Source organism: Montipora capricornis, chromosome 6, assembly GCF_036669925.1.
Source record: "Montipora capricornis isolate CH-2021 chromosome 6, ASM3666992v2, whole genome shotgun sequence".
NCBI lineage: Eukaryota > Metazoa > Cnidaria > Anthozoa > Scleractinia > Acroporidae > Montipora > Montipora capricornis.
In genome coordinates, this window is record NC_090888.1 from 26,199,841 (window position 1) to 26,208,380 (window position 8,540).

General features: G+C 40.2%; 1 long non-coding RNA gene across 1 annotated transcript; it reads left to right on the forward strand.

The window, feature by feature from the left end:
- The first annotated feature begins 5,241 nt into the window (after positions 1-5,241).
- Positions 5,242-5,632, forward strand: LOC138051864 (uncharacterized). Its single transcript, XR_011132932.1, has 3 exons — positions 5,242-5,311; positions 5,412-5,468; positions 5,541-5,632. It is a non-coding gene; the product is annotated as an uncharacterized lncRNA (long non-coding RNA).
- Positions 5,633-8,540: the final 2,908 nt, after the last annotated feature.

Sequence of the window (8,540 nt, forward strand, 5' to 3'; positions counted from 1 at the left end):
ACGTCACAAATTCAAGATTTTCGTCAATTAAGAGGTCATATGTCAACACATTAATCATCCGAAACCACTGGCCTCTGACGCAGTCACGCTCGTCGCTAGTGTTGCTATGTTGAGATACTACATGGAAGATATTTTAAGAGAAGCGGAGCGTATAAAAAAGCCAAACCTAAAATGAAAATTTGCCAGTACGATCAAGAATAAGGGTATAACTCTACGTAGAATTGACGAAAAAATTGCCATCGAGAAAAAGAATACCCGAGGAAACAAAAGTAAGAGTTAGAGTTCTCAAGCCCACTACTGATCTTACTCTGGAAGCATTTCTGGGGAGTTAATCGATAAAACTACAGGGTCTATGTAGGGTCGTATCGTGGAGATTAAACGAAGCAATGGCAAAAGACTCAAGCATTAAAGTAGCGCTTTTAAAGCTTTGTAGAGCACTTGAATGGTTTTACATGACATTAAAACGTTTAAGGCACGATTCACGAGACTTTTTATACGATTAACGTCTGTTTTGAGACGCTTTTCAACGGTTAAGCACGGTTAACAAGCAATGGAAAAAAGTGTCAATCTGTTCTGTCACCTTTCTGGCCAGACGATAAAATCGTAAAAAAAATTGACAAAATTCGTTGCTGATAGCCTGCAAATCGTGCCCATCAACACTTTTGTGAACGTAAATCATGCTCTTCTTTTCAGCGTGGAAAAATTAGAAGACAGATCAGGTAAATATCGCCAACAAATTTAAGGGAGCGCAAATGCAGTTCTTAAAAATTCAACAAGTTTACCTATCGGTATGGTTAGCGCACGGATGCAAAGTCTAAAGCGTAGAATGTGGGTATAGGTTGGATAGTTGGATAGGGTTGATAATCTGTGGTAGAAGGTTCGAATCCTCCTTACATGCGATTTCTTTCTTTTTGTTTTTTTTTTGTTTTTTTTTTTTTTCCCAATAGTTTTATTCCCTTTTTTGTTTGCAATTTATGTTAACGTGAAATGCCACTTGCATTTAGTTTTTTTTCAGTGTCGCCTTGCTCAGTTTATTTTTTGAATGGGAGATGTGCTCTCGGATGATGTAACTTTTGAGCGAACGAGAGCAGATTTCGTGTCGTGATTACCCCATATACTACTGGTAACGCCAAGCAGGGGCTCATAGACAATCTTGGACAAAATAAAATGGAACAGAAATGCCCCCTCTCCCCCAAATCAAGGATGAAGGTGCGTGAAGGCCAAAACGCGCCATTTTCCCATAATTGAATTTGAGGGGAGGGGTGGTCTCAATGTTCCATTTAATTTGTCCAAGATTGCAATCTTGGACAAAATAAAATGGAACAGAAATGCCCCCTCTCCCCCAAATCAAGGATGAAGGTACGTGAAGGCCAAAACGCGCCATTTTCCCATCACTGATTTTGAGGGGAGGGGTGGTCTCAATGTTCCATTTAATTTGTCCAAGATTAGCCTGCGAGCAGGCTCACTTGATAGGCAAGGGCGGTGGAGCCGCAATCGCGAGCCGGCGAAGCCACCCTTGCTTATCAAGTGAGCCTGCTCGCATGCTAGTCCAAGATTGTCTCTACAGTCTATCACGTCACAAATTCAAGATTTTCGTCAATTAAGAGGTCATATGTCAACACATTAATCATCCGAAACCACTGGCCTCTGACGCAGTCACGCTCGTCGCTAGTGTTGCTATGTTGAGATACTACATGGAAGATATTTTAAGAGAAGCGGAGCGTATAAAAAAGCCAAACCTAAAATGAAAATTTGCCAGTACGATCAAGAATAAGGGTATAACTCTACGTAGAATTGACGAAAAAATTGCCATCGAGAAAAAGAATACCCGAGGAAACAAAAGTAAGATTTAGATTACTCAAGCCCACTACTGATCTTACTCTGGAAGCATTTCTGGGGAGTTAATCGATAAAACTATAGGGTCTATGTAGGGTCGCATCGCTGAGATTAAACGAAGCAATGGCAAAAGACTCAAGCATTAAAGTAGCACTTTTAAAGCTTTGTAGAGCACTTGAATGGTTTTACATGACATTAAAACGTTTAAGGCACGATTCACGAGACTTTTTATACGATTAACGTCTGTTTTGAGACGCTTCTCAACGGTTAAGCACGGTTAACAAGCAATGGAAAAAAGTGTCAATCTGTTCTGTCACTTTTCTGGCCAGACGACAAAATCGTGAAAAATCGACAAAATTCGTTGCTGATAGCCTGCAAATCGTGCCCATCAACACTTTTGTGAACGTAAATCATGCTCTTCTTTTCAGCGTGGAAAAATTAGAAGACAGATCAGGTAAATATCGCCAACAAATTTAAGGGAGCGCAAATGCAGTTCTTAAAAATTCAACAAGTTTACCTATCGGTATGGTTAGCGCACGGATGCAAAGTCTAAAGCGTAGAATGTGGGTATAGGTTGGATAGTTGGATGGGGTTGATAATCTGTGGTAGAAGGTTCGAATCCTCCTTACATGCGATTTCTTTCTTTTTGTTTTTTTTTCTTTTGTTTTTTTTTGTTTTTATTTTTTTTTTCGAATAGTTTTATTCCCTTTTTTGTTTGCAATTTATGTTAACGTGAAATGCCACTTGCATTTAGTTTTTTTCAGTGTCGCCTTGCTCAGTTTATTTTTGAATGGGAGATGTGCTCTCGGATGATGTAACTTTTGAGCGAACGAGAGCAGATTTCGTGTCGTGATTACCCCATATACTACTGGTAACTCCAAGCAGGTGCTCTTAGACAATCTTGGACAAAATAAAATGGAACAGAAATGCCCCCTCTTCCCCAATGCAAGGATGAAGGTGCGTGAAGGCCAAAACGCGCCATCTTCCCATCACTGATTTTGAGGGGAGGGGTGGTCTCAATGTTCCATTTAATTTGTCCAAAATTGCAATCTTGGACAAAATAAAAGGGAACAGAAATGCCCCCTCTCTTCCAAATCAAGGTTGAAGGTACGTGAAGGCCAAAACGCGCCATTTTCCCATCACTGATTAAGGGGGGGGGGGTGGTCTCAATGTTCCATTTAATTTGTCCAAGATTGCAATCTTGGACAAAATAAAATGGAACAGAAATGCCCCCTCTCCCCAAAATCAAGGAGGACGGTGCGTGCAGGCCAAAACGCGCCATTTTCCCATCACTGATTTTTGGGGGAGGGGTGGTCTCAATGTTTCATTTAATTTGTCCAAGATTGCCATCTTGGACAGAATAACATGGAACAGTAATGCCCCCTCTCCCCCAAATCAAGGATGAAGGTACGTGAAGGCCAAAACGCGCCATTTTCCCATCACTGATTTTGAGGGGAGGGGTGGTCTCAATGTTCCATTTAATTTGTCCAAGATTGCAATCTTGGACAAAATAAAATGGAACAGAAATGCCCCCTCTCCCCCAAATCAAGGATGAAGGTACGTGAAGGCCAAAACGCGCCATTTTCCCATCACTGATTTTGAGGGGAGGGGTGGTCTCAATGTTCCATTTAATTTGTCCAAGATTAGCCTGCGAGCAGGCTCACTTGATAGGCAAGGGCGGTGGAGCCGCAATCGCGAGCCGGCGAAGCCACCCTTGCCTATCAAGTGAGCCTGCTCGCAGGCTAGTCCAAGATTGTCTATACAGGCTATCACGTCACAAATTCAAGATTTGGTCAATTAAGAGGTCATATGTCAACACATTAATCATCCGAAACCACTGGCCTCTGACGCAGTCACGCTCGTCGCTAGTGTTGCTATGTTGAGATACTACATGGAAGATATTTTAAGAGAAGCGGAGCGTATAAAAAAGCCAAACCTAAAATGAAAATTTGCCAGTACGATCAAGAATAAGGGTATAACTCTACGTAGAATTGACGAAAAAATTGCCATCGAGAAAAAGAATACCCGAGGAAACAAAAGTAAGATTTAGAGTTCTCAAGCCCACTACTGATCTTACTCTGGAAGCATTTCTGGGGAGTTAATCGATAAAACTATAGGGTCTATGTAGGGTCGCATCGCTGAGATTAAACGAAGCAATGGCAAAAGACTCAAGCATTAAAGTAGCGCTTTTAAAGCTTTGTAGAGCACTTGAATGGTTTTACATGACATTAAAACGTTTAAGGCACGATTCACGAGACTTTTTATACGATTAACGTCTGTTTTGAGACGCTTTTCAACGGTTAAGCACGGTTAACAAGCAATGGAAAAAAGTGTCAATCTGTTCTGTCACCTTTCTGGCCAGACGACAAAATCGTGAAAAATCGACAAAATTCGTTGCTGATAGCCTGCAAATCGTGCCCATCAACACTTTTGTGAACGTAAATCATGCTCTTCTTTTCAGCGTGGAAAAATTAGAAGACAGATCAGGTAAATATCGCCAACAAATTTAAGGGAGCGCAAATGCAGTTCTTAAAAATTCAACAAGTTTACCTATCGGTATGGTTAGCGCACGGATGCAAAGTCTAAGGCGTAGAATGTGGGTATAGGTTGGATAGTTGGATGGGGTTGATAATCTGTGGTAGAAGGTTCGAATCCTCCTTACATGCGATTTCTTTCTTTTTGTTTTTTTTTGTTTTTGTTTTTTTTTTTTCCAATAGTTTTATTCCCTTTTTTGTTTGCAATTTATGTTAACGTGAAATGCCACTTGCATTTAGTTTTTTTTCAGTGTCGCCTTGCTCAGTTTATTTTTTGAATGGGAGATGTGCTCTCGGATGATGTAACTTTTGAGCGAACGAGAGCAGATTTCGTGTCGTGATTACCCCATATACTACTGGTAACGCCAAGCAGGTGCTCTTAGACAATCTTGGACAAAATAAAATGGAACAGAAATGCCCCCTCTCCCCCAAATCAAGGATGAAGGTGCGTGAAGGCCAAAACGCGCCATTTTCCCATCACTGATTTTGAGGGGAGGGGTGGTCTCAATGTTCCATTTAATTTGTCCAAGATTGCAATATTGGACACAATAAAATGGAACAGAAATGCCCCCTCTCCCCCAAATCAAGGATGAAGGTACGTGAAGGTCAAAACGCGCCATTTTCTCATCACTGATTTTGAGGGGAGGGGTGGTCTCAATGTTCCATTTAATTTGTCCAAGATTGCAATCTTGGACAAAATAAAATGGAACAGAAATGCCCCCTCTCCCCCAAATCAAGGATGAAGGTACGTGAAGGCTAAAACGCGCCATTTTCCCACCACTGATTTTGAGGGGAGGGGTGGTCTCAATGTTCCATTTAATTTGTCCAAGATTGTTGCTTACCCTGCTTGCAGGGTAGGCTAGCTGGGCGCTATTGAAGCACTGTAGCTAAAACATGGTCGGCTGGTTGCAGCCGACGCTGGCGGGATATCGCGTGTTATCGTATGCGATTATTTTTAAATTCTCGAATGAGTCTTTCAGGTAATATTCTTTTCACTTTATACAAGACTTATCCAATGCATCTGTTGTTGTTGTTTGGCAGATCAATCGGAAGAAGGAACTGACTCGCAAGGGATTACTTTAGGAAATCGAGATCAAGGTGGATCTACTTATTTATTTAAACTGTTGAAAATGTATCTACTTTGTTAATTGCTAAATCGTTTACATCTAGTGGCAGATCAAGTGGAAGAGCAAGGGAACCAATTACATGGGATTAGTAGCCATGGAAATAGAGATCAAGGTGGTGAACATATAGGTATTTCATATACAGTAAAAACCCGTGTGTAAGAACCTAGCGGTTTCAGAACCTGCTCGAAGAAATTTCTCATTTTTATACCCCAAAAATATACTTAGCCAAGCAAAATTTATTTGGTAATAGCCAGGATGAATAACATGTAAATCTGGACCTAGACTGTCCAACGTGACGTATCCATAACTTGTGTAAACTGTAAAACCTGGCACTACATCATTTTTATTTATGTCTTACACGTATTTAACCATATTTTAATGTTTATTGGACTGATACTGTCTCTGTACCTTTCACTATTAATACTGGCATGGTTTGACTTTGTTTTTTAAATAATGAAGTTATTTTTCTTGTAGCAGGTACTATAGCAAATATACAAGGGACTATCTCTACAGGTACATTAAATTACTTTAATAATATTTCTGATAATAATAATAATAATAATAATAATAATAATAATAATCACTTTATTCAAGTCTCAAGGGTATTTACAGCTGAGCACAAGTGCTCTACTATTTGGAGAGACTGCAAATCAAGTAAAATCAGAAAAAAAAAATGAAATCAAATGGGAAAACTGGAGTACCCAGGAAAAAAACCTGTTGGAAGGGAGTAGATAACCAGCAAACTAAACCCACATGTGGCATCGAATGCTGGAATCGACCTCAAGCCACATTGGTGGAGGGCGAGTGTTCTCACCACTGTGCTAGCCCTGCTCCCATTATCCGTTAGGGGGCTTTTAATGGGTAAAACAATAACTTGACTACCTAGTTTACGTCAGTGATGAAGATGATGACTTGCTGCTTCCTCTTCACTCCACTCCAAGACCAAATCAGCATTATCCAGGTATTTAAAGGCCCTTTCCCTTTCCCTTATTCCATGTGACTTTTTTAAGGTTGTAGTGTGATGGGTACTCTCAAATAAGTGCGGCCGCTGAATAAGTACTGCATCTAGTGCTCCCAGGCCTGGTTGTTCAAAAGCAGATTAACGATAATCCCAGATTAAAAATTAACCAAGGTTTTTTTTTTCTTTACTCCCAAATGCTGTTCAACGCTTATATTCGGCAAAAATTAACATTAGAGGAAATCAATTTTGAGAAACACAAATAAGCAAAAGAAACTGTTACCCAAAAGTTGAAAACATGAAACAAAAGGTATACGATAATCCTGGATTAAGTTAATCAGCTTTGAGCAACCGGGCCAAGGTGATTATTAGACATATAGCAAATTATCCATTCTGATGAAAGATGATATTGTACGACCTTGTTATTATTTTTTCGGAGTAAGTTGTTTTACCTTTAGGTATTAACCTCTTCATTGCCTGATTGTGACAGTAACTCATACAATGTGCTTTGTTTCTTTGTTTTTTAGACACCAATAGCCAGACTGCCAATGGGTTGACAAGGAGAATATATGGTGAGTGGCACTTTTCTTTTCTGAAGTCAAACAGTATAGGGATAAGAGTTTGAACTAGAATTTCTGTGTTTTGTGTTTACCATTGTGTACTGTCAATATTTAATTTTCGTGTAGTAATTTTCGTGTAGTTTTAGAGATCATCTTCATCTTATTATCCTTGATCGTAGTGGATGTTGCCTTCTGTATCTGCCTGAGACGTAATGACATTCATCTGCTCAATCCATTAGAAAACATTGTAAAAGTGCCCACTACGATTAGATCAAGCACTGAATTAACATCTTGGGAAGAAAATGCCAGAGAAGGTGAGAACCACCCATGTAGCATCGGTAATTTACCGGTGGCTCAGTTGGTTGAGCACCGGGCTGTCACGCGGGAGGTCGTGAGTTCCACTCTGGCCGTACCAACACTCAGTGTTTTTAAATAACTGAGGAGAAAGTGCTGCCTTTGTAATTTCATCTGCAAATGGTTAGACTCTCTAGTCTTCTCGGATAAGGACGATAAGCCGGAGGTCCCGTCTCACAACCCTTCAATGTTCACAGTCCAGTGTGGGACGTAAAAGAACCCGCACACTTGTCGTAAAGAGTAGGGCATGTAGTTCCCGGTGTTGTGGTCTGGTCTTTCTGGTCTGGATAGGGTAGGGTGGAGCACCTCGCATAGGACCTCGAGTCCTGTTCGTGCTCCTTCCCTCTGGGCAGGTTTGCCCAGTAGAAGAGACAAACCAGATGTCTCGTAAAAACAATGCTATGAACCCCCCCCCCCCCCCCTTCCCCCTCTCAACCAGTGTCAGTTGAGGGTAAAGACAACTACCTTTTCGAATTTGAAGTACCGGTAGCTGTTACAAAATGTGGATTTTTTTTTACCCAAGATATCACTAATTCACCATTGTTATTATTGAATTTTGCAAAATTCAGTATGCAAGTAAATCATGGTTATACATGTAATTTCAAATAATTTATTTTTCTTCCTTTATGGTAAAGTTGGAGATATAAGAGATGAACCAAATCTACTCTGTGGTGCAGAACTTGGTAAGTTGTGAGCAGTTTACCGGTTTACCTTGTTTTCCGAAATAACTTACCGGTAATGACCTTCTGCAGCCACTTTGTTCCAAGAAAGATACTAGTAACTGAAAAAAAGAAACTACAGTGCAATAAATCCTTGTTTTTCAGGTTTCTCAAAAGGTCCAGATACCAGTAACCACGGTCTAATTGTATCTAGGCTGGCCTCTATGGTTGTTGATGTGAAGTTTGAATACAATACTGTTATGTAATTATACCACAATCCTAATTTCTAAACACAGATTGTGGGAGTGGAGCTGCCTATGATGTAAGAAGTTTTGAGCAGCTTTTTAATGTAAACCAAATTGTTCAACAGCTGGATGTTCTCTGCTTGCCACCTTTACAGGTACAGGTGTATGTCTCAATTAAGAGGATGGACATGCTTATGGATTCTGAATTAGAAACCGATTCACGATGTTTTCCTAAATGTTTGATATTTCATAGGTACGACTGCAGAG